The following is a 13,387-nucleotide window of genomic DNA, read 5'->3' as shown; positions in this document are numbered from 1 at the left end:
GCATCATTTTACATTCCTACCAGCAATGTGTGAAGGCCCCAGTTTCTCTGCCAAGCATCTCTGCCAATACTTGTGATGGTCTCTTTGATTATAACCATTCTGGTAGGTGTGCCATGACTTATATTTTATCATTTACATATTTGATTTCACTTTCTCATGACCATTCTTTTCACTGTGACCACAAAGTTTTAAATTCCCTTGGGAAAGTTGATTAGGGGAAGGGTAGAACATATGTCCTATGGTACTCATTCATTCCTACTCACCTGACTATCTTTTCTAGTCCTTTCCTGGCTATCCATGAAGATACTATCATTTCTCACTACCATTATCTATAGAGGTACCATGTTATCTAAGTTAATGAAAAAGGGTGAGAGAAGAGAGCTGGTCTCATGCTCATTCTTAACACCATTTTGGAACCATGTAACTGACATATATATCTGATCTCTTTGCATAGAAGCCATTCTTATATATTGTCCTCATCAAATCACTGCTGCTATTGCTTACCATGACATGGGAAATACTGTCAGTTGTCCTTCTGTAACCATTCTTTCCTACATCCTTTATTAACAGAGTACTCAGCTTTAGCTGGACACATAATCACTAGGAAAAGAACATAATCTTGGTTTCCATTGTAGCGAGGCATGGCCCTGTGACTAGTGGTTAAGTGTACAACTTTTAAAACATCCTCTTAAGAGGAAAAGATTTACCCTTCCCTTTTCTTTTTTTCTTCTTCCTCAGATGTGGAAATGGGGGTAGCGAGCCATCTTTGAATGTGCTGATGAACAAACTTGGCCCAGGGATAGCTAAGCAGCAAGAGAGGAATTTGAGTCCCTAATGCCATGTAACTGCCATGCCACATCTCAGCTATTTATGCTCAGACTGCTATGTAAGAGAGAACAAACTTTGTCCTGTTTAAGTCATTGTGATTTTGGTCTATATTATGGCAATCAGAACTAGACCCCAAGTAATATATGCCATCACCATAATTTCCCTGACCTACTATCTGGCCCAGTTCCAAACTTCCGAAGAAATGGTTTGCTTACCATCTCATCCTTTATAGACATCTCTAGCAATCACACATCCTCCTCTGTTGCTAAGACCCTTTAATATTAAGACTTCTCAGAAGCCTCTCTTATTCAACAGACCCAGCACTTCCACTTCATAGCAGTACAGTACCAGTGCATGCCAAACTTAATCAGGCTCTCACAACTTCTTACAGTGTTTTTATCTCTCTCTTCCTTAGCATATTGCTGAAAATAACATTTTGTGATAGGTCTGTTTTTCCTTTTGTGATAGGTCTGTTTTTCTCTTTCTTTTCACTATGAAACTTCTCAAAAGAGCAAGCTACAAATGATATCCTCTTTTCTCCTATGATGTATTAGCCATGGTTTTTCAGAGAAATAGAAGCAGAATAGATATTTACATATATCCACAAATATGTGTGTGTGCATGATATACATACAGAAAGAGAGAGAGCTCACATGATTATGGAGGTTGACATATCCAAAATCTGCAGGGTAGGCTGCCAGGTTGGAGACCCAGGGAAGAGTTGATGCTGAAGTTTGAGTCTGAAGGCAGTTGGCTAACAGAATTCTCTCTTCTGAGGATGGTTAGGGTTTTTCTTTTCTTTAATTAAAGCCTTCTACTAGTTAGATAAGGCCCACCAACACTGCAGAAAGTAATCTGCATTATGTAAAGTCTGCAGATTTATATGTGAATATTATCTAAAAATACCTTCACAGAAACTTCTAGAATAATGTTTGACCAAAGATATAGGTACCATGGCCTAATGAAGTTGACATAAAATTAATCAGCACACTCTACCCCCTTATTTCCATGAAATCTCATTTCCGTTCCTTCAGCTCTACATAAATTGTGGCCCTAATCCTAGATTTAACTGGGAGACTATGAAACCCTAACTGCATCTGAAGTTTTAAGTGTTTGGCATGGTGAGAGTTTATCAAATTTTCAAAAGATGAAAATCACCATCCTAATCACTAAATACAGTGGTCTTTCCCATCATCCTTGCCCTTGATCTATGTGACTTCTTGCCCTCCCCATAGTTGTTTAAGAACCAATAAAACTTCACTTTTTGCAGATGACACAATATTATACATGGAAAATCCAACAGACTCCACCAAAAGTCTGCTAGAACTGATACATGAATTCAGCAAAGTTGCAGGATACAAAATCAATGTACAGAAATTAGTTGCATTCTTATACACTAATAATGAAGCAACAGAAAGACAAATAAAGAAACTGATCCCATTCACAATTGCACCAAGAAGCATAAAATACCTAGGAATAAATCTAACCAAAGATGTAAAAGATCTGTATGCTGTAAACTATAGAAAGCTTATGAAGGAAATTGAAGAAGATATAAAGAAATGGAAAAACATTCTGTGCTCATGGATTGGAAGAATAAATATTGCCAAAATGTCAATACTACCCAAAACTATCTACACATTCAATGCAATCTCAATCAAAATTGCACCAGCATTCTTCTCAAAACTAGAACAAGCAATCCTAAAATTCATATGGAACCACAAAAGGCCCCAAATAGCCAAAGTAATTTTGAAGAAGACCAAAGCAGGAGGCATCACAATCCCAGACTTTAGCCTCTACTACAAAGCTGTAATCATCAAGACAGCATGGTATTGGCACAAAAACAGACACATAGACCAATGGAATAGAATAGAAACCTCAGAACTAGACCCACAAACATATGGCCAACTCATCTTTGACAAAGCAGGAAAGAACATCCAATGGAAAAAAGATAGTCTCCTTAACAAATGGTGCTGGGAGAACTGGACAGCAACATGCAGAAGATTGAAACTAGACCACTTTCTCACACCATTCACAAAAATAAACTCAAAATGGATAAAGGACCTGAATGTGAGACAGGAAACCATCACAACCCTAGAGGAGAAAGCAGGAAAAGACCTCTCTGACCTCAGCCGTAGCAATCTTTTACTCGACACATCCCCAAAGGCAAGGGAATTAAAAGCAAAAATGAACTACTGGGACCTTATGAAGATAAAAAGCTTCTGCACAGCAAAGGAAACAACCAACAAAACTAAAAGGCAACCAACGGAATGGGAAAAGATATTTGCAAATGACATATCGGACAAAGGGCTAGTATCCAAAATCTATAAAGAGCTCACCAAACTCCACACCCGAAAAACAAATAACCCAGTGAAGAAATGGGCAGAAAACATGAATAGACACTTCTCTAAAGAAGACATCCGGATGGCCAACAGGCACATGAAAAGATGCTCAAAGTCACTCCTCATCAGGGAAATACAAATCAAAAGCACACTCAGGTATCACCTCACGCCAGTCAGAGTGGCCAAAATGAACAAATCAGACTATAGATGCTGGAGAGGATGTGGAGAAACGGGAACCCTCTTGCACTGTTGGTGGGAATGCAAATTGGTGCAGCCACTCTGGAAAACAGTGTGGAGGTTCCTCAAAAAATTAAAAATAGACCTACCCTATGACCCAGGAGTAGCACTGCTAGGAACTTACCCAAGGGATACAGGAGTACTGATGCATAGGGGCACTTGTACCCCAATGTTTATAGCAGCACTCTCAACAATAGCCAAATTATGGAAAGAGCCTAAATGTCCATCAACTGATGAATGGATAAAGAAATTGTGGTTTATATACACAATGGAGTACTACGTGGCAATAAGAATGAAATATGGCCTTTTGTAGCAACGTGGACGGAACTAGAGAGTGTTATGCTAAGTGAAATAAGCCATAAAGAGAAAGACAGATACCATATGTTTTCACTCTTATTTGGATCCTGAGAAACTTAACAGAAACTCATGGGGGAGGGGAAGGAAAAAAAAAAAGGAGGTTAGAGTGGGAGAGAGCCAAAGCATAAGAGACTGTTAAAAACTGAGAACAAACTGAGGGTTGATGGGGGATGGGAGGGAGGGGAGGGTGGGTGATGGGTACTGAGGAGGGCACCTTTTGGGATGAGCACTGGGTGTTGTATGGAAACCAATGTGACAATAAATTTCATATATTGAAAAAAAAAAGAAACCATTAAAATATGGATATTCATGTATTCAGTGAAATAATTTATATTCCATGCTAGGAGAAAAAAAGTCATGGAAACTACTTTATATTCACTGAGATCTTGCTAATCTCCAAAATACTTAACCTCTACAGCATAAAAATTGAAATCTTTTTATTCTACTTATCAATGGCTCTTTCTCAATTAAACATTATAATTTTTTAAGATGGAAACATAAATATAAGCATTAATATCCAAAAAAAAAAAAAAAGAACGAATAAAACTTACTTAATTGTTCAAACTACTTCAGTTTGGTTTCTGTAGCTTTCAACCAAAAGAGTCCTGGTTAACCCTCCATGAGTTAGTTTTAATCCACTGATCTTCTTGCTATACACTTTCTTTGAGAGATTTTATCTACTGTCATAGCTTTAATTCTATCTCTGATATACTATTTTAGAAAGATGTTAGATGTGGAAACTTTTGGACTTCAGTTTAAGCCTCAACTCTGATAATTAGCACCTGAGCAAATTTATTTAACCTGATACTGTAGTCTCCTCATCTATATAATGGGGCAATAAAATATACTTTACTGAGCAAGTCAGTGATTTGAGCCTAGAACATGGTAAGCATGTAATAAATAATGTTTCTTGGGGTGCGTGGGTGGCTCAGTCAGTTAAGCATCCAACTTTAGCTCAGGTCATGATATCGCCTTCGTTGAGTTCAAGCTCTGCATCATGCTCTGTACTGACAGCTCAGAGCCTGAGTATGCTTTGGATTCTCTATCTCCCTCTCTCTCTGTCCCTCCCCTGCTCACTCTCTGTCTGTCTGCCTCTCTCTTTCTCTCAAAAATAAATAAACATTAAAAAAATGTTTTTGAAATAATAATATTTCTCTATCCGCCTTCCTTTTCTAAGTAGATGACCCCAGGACAAGCCCTTAAGCTCTCATTTCTCTATCTACACTCAAATTTAGCCTTTTTCTCTGCCTGCCAGTCATTTCCATTCAGGTGTTATGACCTGAATTACATTTATATATTTAACCTGCCTAAAAAACCTAAACATAAGACCATAGCCCTCTCAAAATCACTTTCGCATCATCTTACTGTTTCTCTCCATGGGATCACTCTTTTCCAAAATGAACCTTCTTTGATTCCTTCTTCCCATCCACCAGGCACCATGATCTCTCATTCTGTCCTTTGGAATCTGTCCCTTCCATTTCATTTCCATGATATCAATATAATTTACATCTTAATTACCTCAAGTCTCAACTGTTCCCTCTGGAGTCTTTTCCTTACCTCTAGAATATCTCCACTCTAATCGATCCAAGGCCAAGTTAAAGATCAGAAAATACTTTTTTTGACCATGTTGCTACTCTTTTTAAGTGGGACCTCAAAGACTGCAGGATAAAGAACAGACTTCCTGGCCTGGTATTCAAGGTCATGTATGATCTGACTCCAACTAGTAGCCTTCCTTCATAAGCCTCTTACTTTAATCAAAGTGTATTTTTTTAAGTTGATTTATTTATTTTTAAGAGAGAAAGAGCACAAGCGGGGGGAGGGGCATAGAGACAGGAGACTGAGAATCTGAAGCAGGTTCCAGGCTCTGAGCTGTCAGTACAGAGCCCAACACAGGGTTTGAACTCACAAACGGTGAGATCATGACCTGAGCCAAAGTTGGATGCCCAACCGACTGAGCTACCCAGATGCCCCTAATCAAAGTGGTTTTTAAACTACACCCAAACATATTTGGTACTCTCCACCCCTTCATATTGTAATACTATTCCTGTCATTCCATCCTTCTGAACACTCTCCACTCCTATCTACCCTACTCCTTTCCGTGGAGACCCAACTAAAATACAAAATGGCGTGCCTGGGTGGCTCAGTCAGTTAAGCGTCCGACTTCAGCTCAGGTCATGATCTCCCAGTTTGTAAGTTCAAGCCCCACATTGGGCTCTGTGCTGACAGCTCAGAGCCTGGAGCCTACTTCAGGTTCTGTTTCTCCATCTCTCTCTCTGCCCCTCCCCCGCTCACATGCACACGCTCTCTCTCACACACATACACAAAAATAAAAAAACATTAAAAAAATTAAAATACAATCTACGGGGTGCCTGGGTGGCTCAGTCAGTTAAGCATCAGACTCTTTTTTTTTTTTTATTTTTTTTTATTTTTTAATATATGAAATTTACTGTCAAATTGGTTTCCATACAACACCCAGTGCTCATCCCAAAAGGTGCCCTCCTCAATACCCATCACCCACCCTGCCCTCCCTCCCACCCCCCATCAACCCTCAGTTTGTTCTCAGCTTTTAACAGTCTCTAAAAGCATCAGACTCTTGATTTTGGCTCAGGTCATGGTCTCGTGATTCATGAGTTCAAGCCTCATATCAGGCTCGGCACTCAGAGTGCAGAGTCTGCTTGGGATTCTCTCTCTCACTCTTCTTCCTGCCAATTTGTTCTCTCCCTCCCTCAGAAAAAATAAGCTTCTAAAAATAATAATAATAAAATACAATACAATCTACTTGTGGAATCATCCTGGATCACCCAAACCAAAGTAAACTTTTAATCCTCTAAAGTCTCTTTGTTAAGGTCCCAGCAGGAAACAGATGAAACACTGGAATTAGGATAATTTGAGGAGAGTTTAATTAAAGAACTAGTTAGGAAGTCAAATCAACAGTCAAGAGTCAAGGCCTGCAGCCTGAAGAATATAGCCAGTTACCAGAAACCATACTGGGAGGGAGACTGGGAGATGAAGTAATCCAACCTTACACTCTTTCCTTCCTCTGATTTCTACCAGCATTTTCCATAATCTGAACCCAACCAGAAACCAGAGGTTAGGGAAGCCCAAAGATGTAGTCAACTTTCATGGCACAGAATAAAGAGTAGATGGGTGGGGCGTTGATCTGAATTAATGAAGAGAAGAAATTTAACACTGTAGACTAAAAATTCTCTATTCACTCCCATGAAATCATAGCAAAAGCATTTTTAAGCAATTGCTTTGAAATGTATAAAAAAAAAAATAGATTAAAAGATGGATAGATAAAGCAAGTACGGTAACATGACAATTCCAAATTTATATAGTTGTGTATATTGGTGTTTTCTGCAAAATGCAACTTGATTCCATGATTGAAATTTTTAATAATTAAATATTAAAGGTAAAAAGGGAAAAGGCATTTAAAAGAAGCAGTAAGACTTAACTACTATATGACAAACTCTTTTTCCTCCATACTCTTTATATTTTAAGTGTAGCTTCGTATTTCAGTTTGTCATAACCAGGCTACTGAAATCTCAGGAGTGAAATAATTTTCAAAGGGTCAGGAAACAAAATGTTCCACATGTTGTTGCTGTTTTAATTATTATTGCATTTTAACACCATCTTTTAAATGTGTAAATGCTTCTTCCACAACAAATACTCTGTTCCAATTGTATCATCTTTTCTCTAGCCTTCAGTAGAAACAGAGATAGTCAGATACAGAGAAAGAGAGTGGGGAGAGAAAAAAGAGAAGGGTAGGAAGGACAAGACAAGACAGAAGGAAGAAAAAAAGACATTTAAAAAGAAGTGGTTTGAAGGTGAACCAGAATTCAGAATAGGCCTAAAATGGAACTTGGCATTATGATCAAAATTGAGCATAAATTGATCAAAAATCAATTATGAAATACTTTTATGCCCCCTATAAATCCAGAGTCTAGAAAATACTGATAGTCTATCAAAGTCCAATGGCTATTTCCTACTGCACAGATGTTCATTTTACAATTCCAAGTAGTATTACAGCACAGATTGAAGGAGTGGAGGGGGAATGTGATGAATTAGGTGTGGAAAAAGATAATTTCCTGCCTTCCTCTCTCATCTCAGTGCAAATAAGGTATTAGTTTTGCATAATACCATGGTCACAATGTGCTTACATACCTAATGAGTAAATAATCTTACCTGTTGCTACATCTATCCTCTCCAATGTACAGAGGAACTACATATAGTCTGTTCTATTCTGTGTCTCCAGTATCTGGTCTACTGCTATGCACATGATAGGGAGATGCCTTATAAATCTTTGGGTTATATTTTGAATACATAAAATGACAAAGACAAGGACAGGCAGCATGGTGCAATGGAGAATGGAGAAATTAAAGAAAAAAGTTCACAAGGCATGCATAGGGAATAGTGTGTCCCCCAAAAGGCCAACTGTCTTCCAAGCCAGTAAACCAGGCAGGATTTTCTCCACACTTGCTGATTAAGCCCCTTTCCATGTCACACATCTGTTGTTGAGAGAGATTAAAGCAGTCTATCAAATTATAGTCAACCATTCCAGACCTAGGAGCAATCCTAGGGGTGTGTGTGTGTGTGTGTGTGTGTGTGTGCGCGCGTGCACGCACATGTGTGTGTGTATCCCAATACATTTTTAACTTAAACTTTAATTTCAGAGGGCAATATTTTCCCTTATTACTAAGTTTTTGTGTTGAAATTAGTTTATCAATTATGTGGCCATGGGAGATACTCTTCTGAGTTTTATTTCTTCATTTGCAAAAGAGGATTATTATGTCACTGGATCATTGTGTAAGCTTAATAGAGATAATGTATTTTTTTTTTTAATTTTAGAGAGAAAGTGTGTGAGCAGGAGAGAGGGACAGAGGGAAAGAGAGAGAGAATCTCAAGCAGGCTCCATGCTCAGCATGGAGACTAACATGGGGCTCAATCCCACAACCCTGGGATAATGATCTGAGCCAAAATCAAGAGCCAGAGGCTCAGTCGACTGAGCCACCCAAGCACCCCTAGAGATAATATATTTAAAAGGCACTCTATATATATATCAGGAATTATTATCTATACTGACCTTCAGTTTTTTCACCCACTTCTGCTCCAAAGCCACTTCTTTAAATCCTGCAGGAAATATGAAGATATGTCTCTCCTTTTTGATGGTAGTGGCCATCTGCCCTGGAGGGCCTTAGTTCTCTGACACCCACTCATATTCATCTTTGCGATACCTATAATACAGACACATGTGCTACCATTAAGTCCAAATATCAGGAAATCCCATTAGTAATGGCCATAAGTGGATATCCCTAATTTCCCATGCAAAAGGAAGAATTTGTAACTATGATAAACATGATAGGACTGTCAAAATTATACTAACTCAACTACATTAATTGTGAGATATAACAAATTCTATCCATTCTACGACTCTGTAAAAATCAAAGGTTTTCCATCAATATAAGAGAAAAACAAAGACTGCAAATGCTGAAATTGCTCTATCTTTCAAAGACTTTCCAGGCTATTTCTAAGGAATATCCCCATTAGTTATTCAGCCTTAGTAGTAGGGTAGGGAGCAGAGCACTGTAGATTACAAGAGATACCCAGGTCCTGGGATATGCAAGTAACTTTGACAGCACAAAACAGCTTTTTTGTTGGACTTACTAAATAAGCATTACCAACTCCTATAATAAAAAAAGAGAAATTTCTCTAAAATACAAAGACCTACTAAAAATCTCAGTGGGGGCACAGAATTAAAAACAATTTAAAGAGCAACTAGACTATAAGTGAAGGAAACCCATTTACTAATCCTAGAGCATTCACTAAATGGTAAGGGAACTGCTGGAACTCTCTCCAGAGTCATAGCTGCTGGCAACACCATGGTTTTTATTATCCCTCCATCTTGATAGTACAAATAAGAACACAGGGTGCTCCAGTTGGCCTGCCATCTCAGTGAGCACCAGGTGCCTTGCCAAACCAGGTCCAATAGTCCTCCCAAGGTGTCTCTCACCTACCAGCATCCACCCCAGCTCCTGCTATCCCACCAAGGCTGTCCCAGCACAGTGCACATCAGAAAACTTCTACCCTGCACCCACTACAGTAAACTCCATATCATCAAGACAGCCCAGGTGCAAAGCACCCCACAACACCCCCCAGATGACCCACTTCAACTCCACCCGTCCCACTAGGACACCACTTGCACAGAACACCTCAGCCCACACCCACCCTAGCTCCAGCCAGCCAGCCAAAGTCACCAGGCACACACACAGTTTATACAGGAGGAGTTCCTACACAAGACCACTCCTTCAAGAATGGGAAAGGCAGATGTTAAACTTAACTCATAGAAACAAGCATAGAAAGTCAAATAAAAGGAGGGGACAGAGGAATATACTCCAAATGAAAGAACAAGAAAAAACTTGAGACAAAAAACTAAACAAAAGGGGGATAAGCAATCTACCTGATAAAGAGCTCAAAGTAATGGTCATAAATCTGCTCACCAGACTTCAGAGAAGAGTGGATAATTTCAGTGAGAACTTCAACAAGGAAAATATTAAAAGAACCAATCAGAGGGGTACCTGGGTGACTCAGCCGGTTAAGCATCTGATTTCAGCTCAGGTCATGACATCATGGTTCATGGGTTTGAGCCCCATATTAGACTCTGTGCTGACAGCTCAGAACCTGGAGCCTGCTTCAGATCTGTGTCTCCCTCTCTCTCTGCCCCTCTCATGCTTGTGCTCTCTCTCTCTCTCAAAAATAAATAAATAAACTTAAAAGATAAAGAGAGAGAGAAATTCAAAAGCAGCCAGAGAGAAGCAAATGGTTACATACAAGGGAAGTCCCATAAGGCTACAACCTGATTTTTCAGCAGAAACTTTGCAGGTCAGGAGGGAATGGCATTATGTATTCAAAGAATTGAAAGGAGAAAAAAACCTACAACCAAAAATATTCTACCCAGCAAGGATATTCAGATCTGAAAGAGAGAGAGTTTCCCAAATAAACAAGTTAAAGGAGTTCATCATCAATAAACTAACCTTAGAAAAAATTTTAAAGGGACTTCTCCAAGTAGAAAAGAAAGGCCATAATTAGCAGTAAGAAAATTATAAATAAAAGATGTAAAATATGACAACACACACATAAAAGGTGGAGGGGGAAGTAAAAGAAAAATCATTTTAAAATGTGTTCAAACTTAAGTGTTCATCAACTTAATATAGAGTGCTATATACTTAGGATGCTATAAATGAACTTCTTGGTAACCCAAACAAAAAACCTATAAAAGTTACAAAAGAAATAAAGAGAAAGAAAACCATGCATAACCTCCCCCTCCCCACCACCAAAAAAGAGTCATCAATCTCCAAGAAAGAGTACAAAAGAAAGAACAGAGAAGACCTACAAAAACAATCATAAATCGAGCAACAAAAGTACATAACCAACGATAATTACTTTAAGTTGTAAGTGGTCTAAATGCTCGAATCAAAAGACACAGTGTGGGTACTAGTGGGGGTACCAGAAAGATGGTGGAGTAGGAGGACCCTAAACTCATCCCAACCCATGTTTAGATATCACTCCCATCCAACCCAACAAACTGGAGAGTGATTGGAAGACTAGGAGAACAAATCACAACCAAATGTAGAGAAGGAGCCACACCATACAAGTTGGGAAGGGCAGAATCTATGGTTGAGAGCTGCCCACAGGAGGGAGGGAGCTGCTCCTGCAGAGAGGGAAAAGCACCAGGGAGCCCACACAGAGAAAACAAATCCCCCATAACATCTGGGCTTGAAAACAAGAGAGGCTGAATTCTGTGAGTTTCTACAACCAGTGAGACTTGGAGCCTGGAGCTTTAAAAGTCTGCTGACTCAGGGTGCCTAGGTGGCTCAGTTGGTTTAGTGTTCAACTCTTGATTTGGCTCAGGTCATGATCTGTGAGTATGAGCCCCAGACTGGGCTCTGTACTGACAGCATGGAGCCTGCTTGGAAATCTCTCTCTCCCTCTGTCTCTCTGTCTGTCTGTCTCTCTCTCTCTGACTCTCTCTCTCTCTCTTTCAAAATAAATAAACTTTTTTTTTCTAAGTCTGCTGATTCAGCACTAGGCAAGCAAGGAGGGCAAGTGATAGCTGGGTTCCAGCCCTTAAGAGATAACAGCCCAGAGAGAGGCAGTTTGCACAGAGTTTAAAATCAACAGTTTGCACAAAGCCTGAGCAACACAGAAGAGAAATCTGTTTATAAGGATTTTAGAGGGTACTGGGGGACTTCTCTGGGAGCAAAGAAGCTGGAAAAAAACATTTTCCACTCCTCCCCCTCAGCATAAACAATGAACCCACCCATGGGAGGTGGTGCTGCCCAAACACTTGCTACCTTCCCTGCTAGCAGTGTGTCCTGTCCATTAGTTCTCCTGAGGACTTGCCCACTCTAAGCCTGTGGGCCAGGACCCTAAGCTCAGTGCAAAATCAATGAAACAGCTCCTGACTGTGTCTCCACCCTTCCTGCCTACTTTGATGTGGCCTCTTCTCTGCATTTAACTGTGGAAAGTCTGTTCTGCCAGTCTTTGGGCCATTTTTCTGGGTAATTTATATCGGTGTGGGTGTTGCCTAGTTGTATCTGTGGGACAACGTGAGCAAAGAATCTTCCTTCTCTACCAACTTCCTTGGAAGTCCTTTTTTTTTTTTTAAGTCTCTTTCATTTATTTCTGCTCTGATCTTATTATTTCCTTCCCTCTACTAACTTTAGGTTTTTGTCTGTGCTTCTTTTTCTAGTTCCTTTGGAAGCAAGTTTAGATTGTTTTGCTGTTGTTGTTGTTTGAGATTTTTCTTGTTTCTTGTGGTAAGTCTGTATTGCTATAAACTTCCCTCGTAGAACTGTTTTTGCCGTGTCTTAAAGATTTTGGACTGTTTTGTTTTCATTTTGTTTCTGGATGGAATATTCTGTATATATCTGTTAAGTTCATCTGGTCTAATGTTTTTTCAAAGACACTGTTTCCTTATTGATTTTCTCTGGATGGTCTATCCATCAACTTAAGTGGGGTGTTAAATTCCCCTACTATTACTATATTACTGTCTATCTCTCCTTTTGTGCTTTCTAATATTTGCTTTATGTATTTATGAATGAATCAGCAATGGAATTGAATCAGTAATCAAAAAATTCTCAACAAACAAAAATCCAGGACCAGATGGCTTCACAGGTGAATTCTATCAAACATTTAAAGAATATTTAATACATATTCTCAAACTATTCTAAAATACAGAAAAGGAAGAAAAATATTCAAATTCATTCTTTGAGGCTTGCATTACCTTGATACCAAAACCAGATAAAGAGACTATCAAAAAAGAGAACTATGGGCCAACATCTTTGATGAACATAGCAAAAATCTTAAGAAAATATTAGCATATTGAATTCAACAATAAAAATCATTCACCATGACCAGTTGGGATCATGGTGGTATTCCTGGAGTGCAAGGTGGTTTAATATTTGCAAATCAATCAACATGATACATCACATCAATAAGAGAAAGGATAAAAACCATCGGATCATTTTAATAGATGCAAAAAAAGCATTTGAGAAAGTATCAGATACATTCATGATGAAAACCCTCAACAAAATAGGTTTAGAAGGAACATACCTCAACATAATAAA

Source organism: Panthera leo, chromosome A2, assembly GCF_018350215.1.
Source record: "Panthera leo isolate Ple1 chromosome A2, P.leo_Ple1_pat1.1, whole genome shotgun sequence".
NCBI lineage: Eukaryota > Metazoa > Chordata > Mammalia > Carnivora > Felidae > Panthera > Panthera leo.
This window is presented reverse-complemented; position numbering follows the sequence as displayed.